Here is an 8344-nt window from a genome sequence, read left to right on the forward strand (position 1 = left end):
ATGGAGAACGGGACACGGCGCATGCGCACTATCAGATGGTCTCTGACACATGGTGTCAACACCAAATTCAAACCCAGCCATCAGTTGATGTGATGAATCTTGATTCTAAGACAAAGTACCATTTTCTAAGCGTCAGTTGCCCATTTTTGGGTGACCTGTCCTCTTTAATGTTGTATGCGTTGCTTTTCAGCAGGTATGGCCTGTACACCATCTGTCATACTTGGCCATTCTCCTCCAACTGCTCTCTTTAAACTCCCTGAAAACCCAACCACCAAATATGCTTTAACATGTTACTGTCATTTCAAAAGTCATTTTATATTTTTTTAGATCTTCAGCTTTCATTAAAATAATGCCTGGTGACCCGGCCATGATAGTCAGGCACTTCCTGAATCTCCTAGTCTGAATGCTTAAAGTAGAGCATGAAGAAAAGCTTTTTTTTTCTAGTTCCTGATAGAGTAGGGGAGGGTTTAACCCCTGTCAGCTATTTATTTATTTTGCCAACTGTTTCCCATTGGGGAGATTTCCCTTCACTTCCTGTCCAATAGCCACAACAGGAAGTCCCTCCAAAGAGAGGGAAATCCTTGGCGGTCAGCAGCAGAACTAGTATCCCCATTTCCCATCTATCTTGTCTGGTGTCAGTGACGTCACAAGGGGGGTGCGGAGGGTGCGGCCCGCACCCGGGTGCCACCATTGGAGGGATGAAACCAAAAGGACTTACAGTCATTTTGGTGTCAAGCGCTACGAAATGTCAGGCACTCGGTCACTGACCGAGAGCCCGACAGTGTCAGGAGAGAGGACCTTATCACACCGGGTGAACGTCCCCTCCTCTCTCTCAGGCATCAAAAAGACTACTGCGCATGCGCAATGACGTAATCGCGCACGTGCGCAGGAAAGTCACGTGCATGCGCAATGACGTCATGGTGGGGTGTCACCCAGCCTCGGGAGGCCCCTGTCTGGTGTCAACCCAAAATTTTAGATTTTTGTCCACTTTCCATGATAACACTCACCAGGACAAAGAGAGAGGGTGAATCTCCTTAACTAGCACCACACAGACAGCAATAAAAAAAAAAATCTGTGACACTAAAGGAGTTAGTGTTTATCTATCTTATTAGTGTATCACTCGGCTGTAGATCCTCAAATAATCTCTGAATAGGTGCTGACACTGTCCTTCCTTCTGGAGGGGGGCTACTTTTGTTCCCCATGGTCCCTGTGTGCGTTGTAAAGTAGTCACCGCTCCAAGCTCGCTCCTGTGATGGACTACAATCTCACGTTTAGTTTACTCATTTGTAATGAGATTGTAGTCCATCACGGTAGTGAGCTTGGAGCGGTGACTACTTTACAGCACACATAGGAAAAATGCCCCTTACATTGGTGGCCAGAATGCCACACTTACAGCATTTACAGGCAGCAAAAAATGTCATTAGTGTTATACAGCTGGCTCTGCCATGTGGGGTTGGTCCCAAAAGTATGGAGGCACCATCCAATGGGTGGTCACCATCTAATGGGTGGTCAATCAGCCACAGCTCCTTACCCTTAGCAACCTCTGGAGGAACCCTGGATGAGAATTGTAACAAAGCTGTGGTCAATATGTCTATATAGGCGGGTAATGTGAAGGGGAGCACCTGAATGGGACAATCAAAGGTCCAAGTTTGCCTTTCTCAAACCTTACAACAGAAGAACCCTTGAAATAATTTTCAGATCCTAGGGGAACCTCTGCTAAAACCAGTTCCTTGGTGGCCAGTGGCAAAAACATCCTTTACAGTTGTGGCCAGAATGCCACTGTTACAGAAAGCTAAAAATATAATTAGTGTTCTGCAGCTAGTGGCCTTTTCCCCTGGAAGTATAGAGGCACCATCCAATGGAAGATCATCGACCACAGCTCAAGGGACGCTGTAAGGGCACAATGGCGGCCGAACATGTGCGAAAGCCCAATCTTGGGAAGCACGCCATAGTGCGCATGCGCGAGGTGCGCGTGAAGACGCACGGACGGATGGCGCACAGGAAGTGAGGTAGCTGTCTCAATTTAGTGACTATTTAAGGATGAGCCTGCCTGCTTCACATTACTGACGGTCTTGTCAGCTTGTGTTGTCTTTTATCTGTGCCTCTGTCGATTTGCCTATGACCTGTTTGACTTGGATTGCCCTGGACTACTCTTCTGATTGCTGCCTGCCCCTGACCTCGGCCTGTTCCCTGGATTTGCTCTTGTCTGCTGATTTTGTGCTTCGCTGGATCTGACCTTTGGCTTCCTCGACTACGACTTCTGGCTCCTGAGTCTGTTCCTACGCTGCCCATCCGGTTTAACCCTTGGACTGCTGACCTCTCTACAGGAAGTCTCCTGCACAGTGTCTGTCTCCAATCCGTGGCACTCGTGCTCCTCGTTGCCCTGCGTCCTCCTGTTCCCAACTGCAGGGGTCGCAGGACATGAGTCGCAAGAGACGCCTCCCCGTCTTCCGGTCTCATCCTCAGGCACGTGATAGACGCTTAGCAAGGCGGGAACCCTATGATTCCACAGAACCCTGGTTTAAAATGGCTGCTCTATATGCTTGCCAGGTCAGACAGGGTTCCTTCACGGGGCAGAGCTGACCCTCCGTACATAAAAAGAATTTGGACCTTCGAAATTAGAAGTCTCAGGCCGGTGGCTCAGAAACAACAAAGCAAGCAAGGAAAAGAGAATACTTTCCGCTTTTTCATTTGAGTCGTTCTTTAACATTGGCCATTGCGACTCCCAACCTAAAGTGTTACACAGCAATACAAGTGACACAGCCCCGAACACATATGATATTAGACTAATTCCAGCCACTTCAGAGGCTCTATTACCCCATGAGGGTCTTAAGAAAACATAAGCGATAATAGCAGAGGCGAGGCCTTTCTGCACATAAAGGACCCCTGGGACACATATAAGACAGACGCTAAATAATGTTTATTAATATTAATGTGGCGGTCTTTTCAGCTGCGCGGGGCTCATTGCTCCAATGTACTCATTTACCTATTAATTACAGCTGCAATTAACGACTCCAAACACTCGTCCCTCTCGCTTCCGAAAACGAGGTGTTTCTTTGTGGAGGAAAATTCTCTGTTATTATAAAAGATATAATGAAAAAAAATATATATATATATATTTTTTTTACCTATATGGCGCTTTCCCGTCTGCGAAGTTCCTCAAATCTCCGCCACTGAGCCTTAAAGAATGGACTAATCGCTTAATTGATCTAACTCTTGCTCCTGTAGCAAATTATGACGCATTTTCTTGTAAAAATGATTAAGTTGCTAATTAAGCTGTTTATAACCCGTTTCCCCAGGTTGCCAATGATAATTTAGATGCAAATTAGCTACGGGAGGGGACTCACAAGGGTCCTAAGTTCATTACCAAGTTAATTACTGTTTGCATACTTAAGCGCTGCTCTTATAAATTGTGACATTTGACTTAATAGGCAAAAAAAGGCAATTAGACTGAAGGGAGGGTGGAAAATGGGTTCTCCGTGCAAATATTATTCCTTTTTTTTAATTTCGTTTTACATATGGATATTTTTTTAAAGATTGTTCACCGTTCGGCGTTTCAGGGTTGAGGCATAAAAGCCGGCATGAAGGAAGGTGTGTGTGTTACCTGCAGCAACCAATGAGATTGCAGGTTAACTTTAGGTAAAAAAGAAAAATGACATGCCCTCCCCCCTGCCCCCTAAAAAAGTCAATACCGAAACCTTATCCTAGACAGGGGTCTGGTGTTGATTTTAGGAGTGGAGTTCACATCAGAGTCCCCCCTTGACATCAGAAGCACCCCCTTCACCTCAGAGGCCCCCCTTTCACATCAGAACCCCCCCTTCACATCGGAGTCCCCCCTTTCACATCAGATTCCCCCGTTCACATCAAAAGGCCCCTTCCATTAGAGTCCCCACTTCATTATCAGAAGTCCCCCCTTCTACATCAGAAGCCCTCCTTCACATCGGAATCCCACCTTTTACATAAGAAGCCTGCTCTTCACATTAGAGTCCCCCTTTGTACATCACAAGCCCTCTCTTCATATCTGAGTCCCCCTTTCACATCAGAGTCACCCCCCCCCCCCCCCATTTATAGCAGAAGTCTCCCCTTCACATCAGTGATCCTGCCAGTAACACAGTTCCTGTCCTAGGGTGACAACGCTCACTCACAGTACTGTATCAACAGAGGAGCAGTGTAGTCATCCTAAGACAGGTAGTATTGGGACTACATAACACCTCCCCTGCTCTTTATCACCATAACAAAGGGGGTAGATGATGTTACAGCAATGTATTTCTGGTAGGATCAACAGAAAGGTTTTGCTCTTATTGAACAGATATAATAAAACCCTTTAATGTTATATATTTTATAGATCAAAAAGGAGCAAGTTAGAGAAGTTCATTGTCACGGTGTACATACATGTAGAAAACAAGCTTCCTTCCAGTGTACTTGGCTTTCTCCTGAGCATTTGGGAAAGAAGATACGGCAGAGTGAAATCGGAGTCCTTTCCATGGCTGCGTGACATCACCTTGTGAAGTCTTTGATAACAACCCTCTCCTCCATTATTAAATAGCAAGAAAACACCCAGTAGCAGAGTCCTAACACGCTTCTGGATGGAGGAAGCTTTGGGATGGCGACACGTTCATCGGCTGAGGTAAGATTAATGACTTCTGCAGATATCATAACAAAGCACAACATTCCTTCCTGGGAGGTAAAGAGGACCTGTCACGTGAAATCTTCCATTTTGTGTTACAAAGGCATATTTACCGAGCTGCTAAGTCCCTCCTACAACCACCATCCTAAAATATCTCTCCTGTCCACCTCTGTACTACATGAGCCTCTCTTATCTCTCATAGGCAACAATGAGCAAACTGGTCTAGGTTGGGTTGGCTTGGACATCATCCTTAGTGCCTCCTACAACATCCTCTTTGAGTCCCTCCTACAACCTCTATCCTAAAATATCTCTCCTGTCCACCTCTGTAGTACATCAGCCTCCCTCTTCTCTCATAGGCAACGATAAGCAAACTGGCCTGGGTTGGGTTGGCTTGGACATCACCCTTAGAACCTCCTGCAACCTCTTCTAGGAGTCCCTCCTACAACCTCCTCTATGAGTCCCTCCTACAACCTCCTCTATGAGTCCCTCCTACAACCTCCTCTAGGAGTCCCTCCTACAACCACCATCCTAAAATATCTCCTGCCCACCTCTGTACTACATCAGCCTCCTTTATTTCTCATAGGCAATGATAAGCAAGCTGGCCTGGGTTGGGTTGTGTTGGCTTGGACATGACCCTTAGAACCTCCTACAACCTCCTCTTTGAGTCCCTCCTACAACCTCCATCCTAAAATGCCTCTCCTGCCCACCTCTGAACTACATCAGCCTCCTTTATTTCTCATAGGCAATGATAAGCAAGCTGGGTTGGGTTGTGTTGGCTTGGACATAACCCTTAGAACCTCCTACAACCTCCTCTTTGAGTCCCTCCTACAACCACCATCCTAAAATATCTCTCCTGTCCACGCCTGTACTACATCAGCCTCCCTTATCTCTCATAAGCAATGATAAGCAAACGGGCCTGGATTGGGTTGGGTTGAATTGACTTGGACATGACCATTAGAACCTCCTACAACCTCCTCTTTGAGTCCCTCCTACAACCTCCTCTTTGAGTCCCTCCTACAACCACCATCCTAAAATATCTCTCCTGTCCACCTCTGTACTACATAAGCCTCCCTTATCTCTCATAGGAAACAATAAGTAAAGTGGCATGGGTTGGGTTAGGTTGGGCGTTCACCAAACCCGGCCAGAAATCGGGATTCGGCATACACCTAAACGAACCCAACCCAGGGCCAGCAACCAATGATGCTGTGCCACCCGCCTGATTCCAGCCTTAAAGTATATCTAACCCTATTTGCTAAAATCTCATCTAAACATGTTCATGGAATTTAAAAAAGTCCTTTTCTATATTTTAAAATCAGCAGCTGTCTTTAGAGAAGAACTCCGGGCAGAACAAAAAAAATTACCCTTGCGGTAGGGCTGCCCTCACACCCAAAGATTAGGTGCCTGTGTTGGGCTAGGGTCTATAATAAGAAAGATATACTCACCTGATCCTTGGTCCCATCTAGCTGCTGGACCAGGTTCTGCAGCCTCTTCTCACCCAGGCTCTGACGGTCTTAGGACCGGTGACGAGATCACGTCCATGTACTTGCATTGGACGTGAGAATGCTGAGGGACATTCCACAGCCAGAGCAGAGGGGAAAAGAAGTGAGCAGAGCGGTCACTGTTCCAGGACTGAGGATCGGGTGAGTGTATCTTTTTTGGGGGGTAGCCCCCCTGCAAAGGTTCATTTTTATTCTGCTCAGAGTTCTTCTTGAAGATATTTCCCGGTGATCCAGCCATGAAGGTTCTTGTTCAGATACTATCCAGTGAGAACGAGTGATAAAGAGGGTGAATCTCCCTAACGGGGACACAGACAGCAGCCAAAACCTGAAAGGAGTTCCAGTCCCTCTCCACTCTATCCTAAACATAAAAGGGTTGCTGAGCACAGAATGGACACTTCAGTTTACAGTACACGCTGTCCTATGGAATAACCCAACAGAAAGATCTCACCAGAAGAGCCACGAAGGCACCATAGAGTAAGGTATAAGTTTGGGGTGGAGTCGGTCGTTGGCAACATAATCACAACACTTGGCTGCAAGTATAAGGGGATAAAGAAGTGATTTTATCCCAGACATTACGTAGGGCCATTCCTTTTCACAGCTTTATCTGGTCAATAATAACCCATTAATTGCAGGTATTATGTCTAGGCCTCTAAGTGCTAGACATGTTACAGCTCTGCTGGGCATTGTGCAGCATGACATAAACCCCTACAATGAGCGCAGGAAGAAGTGGCAACGCCATAGTGAACGTGGCTCTCACACTTACTTTAAGGGGTCCATAAAATCCGACTTTCGCGTATCAAATTAGGATTGGATTGAGTTGAATAGAGTTGCATAGGGTTGGGTGTGGTTGATAGTGTTAAATAGAGTTGGGAAGAGTTGTCTAGGATGTGAAAGAGTATAGGATTGGATAGAGCCAATTAAGGTCCCCACACACCTTGCGATAATCGTACGATAATCGCGGGAAATCCCGCGATCGTACCATTATCGTAAGGTGTGTGGAAGCCGTGCGACCTCTACTACTGTAAGGTCGCACGACTTTAAACTTACGAACATGTTCGAAAACCAGCTGAGCATCGTACGACATTCAGCGGGCGTGTAGCATGTTCGTAAGATAAAAGCCGGGACGGGCCGGTGTGCGCAAGCTCACACTGCCCGTTCGGCATTGCGGTCATCGGAAGCTCGCCCCTCAGGGGGGCGCGGCTTGCGATCATCGCAAGTACGATCTGTCTGTGCAAGATGGGCAGATTGTACGTTTTTTTAAGTACCTTACAACCATTTTGTCTTGCGATGGTTGTAAGGTGTGTGCCCAGCCTAAAGGTGCCCATACACTGCACGATTCTCGTACGAGAATCGCGGGAAATCCCACGATCATACGAGAATCGTGCAGTGTGAATGAAGACGTGCGATCGTTTCTATTGTACGGTCGCACGTCTTTTGTCTAAGGAGCACGCTAGAAAACCAGCCGAAAATCGTTTGAACGGTGCTCGGGAGACAAATGCTGAACGGGCCGATGTGCGCACGCTCACACTGCCCGTTCAGCATTGCGGTCATCGGAAGCCCGCCCCTCAGGGGGGCGGGCTTGCGATAATCGCAAGTACGATCTGCCTGTCCAAGATGGGCAGATCGTACGTTTTTTTTATTACTTTACAACCATCGCAAGACTAAGGTCTTGCGATGGTTGTAAAGTGTATGGCCATCTTTAGAGTTGGGAAGAGTTGTATAGGATTGGATGGAGGTGGATAGAGTTGTATAGGATTGGATGATGCAGCTGTGCGGGGAGAGGCAATCACAGCCGCACCTAAAGACTAAATATAGGTAAAACATGAAGCCTGGTCTGAAAGGTAAACTTAGCCTTTCAAAATGAAATCATTAAATAAAGTCAAACTAGGTTCTGCACATGTGCAAATGGAACAATAATAAAACTATAAATGCAGCAAGGACATTGCAGCGAGATCCGTACGTCCAGCTCTGGCCGCCGGCCATGGAGCCTCAGGAGCAGCTTCCCAGCCCCCGGCATGTGAGTGAGAAGTGGATACAAAGTATCAGCACGATTCTTATTGTTTCCTGTTGCTCTTGGTCTGAGTTGATGATCTTTGTGGGAGTGCAGCCATTGTTTTACTGTTGTGTCTTTTCTTCTAAGGTGCTTTATTGTCTTTAGAAGCTCCCGTGCTACAGAACCTTAAGGTGGCATATTATCTAATATGGGGGGGGGGGGGGG

The sequence above is a fragment of the Nanorana parkeri genome, unplaced genomic scaffold (genome assembly GCF_000935625.1).
Source record: "Nanorana parkeri isolate BGI_ZX_2015 unplaced genomic scaffold, ASM93562v1 scaffold5, whole genome shotgun sequence".
Classification (NCBI taxonomy): Eukaryota; Metazoa; Chordata; class Amphibia; order Anura; family Dicroglossidae; genus Nanorana; species Nanorana parkeri.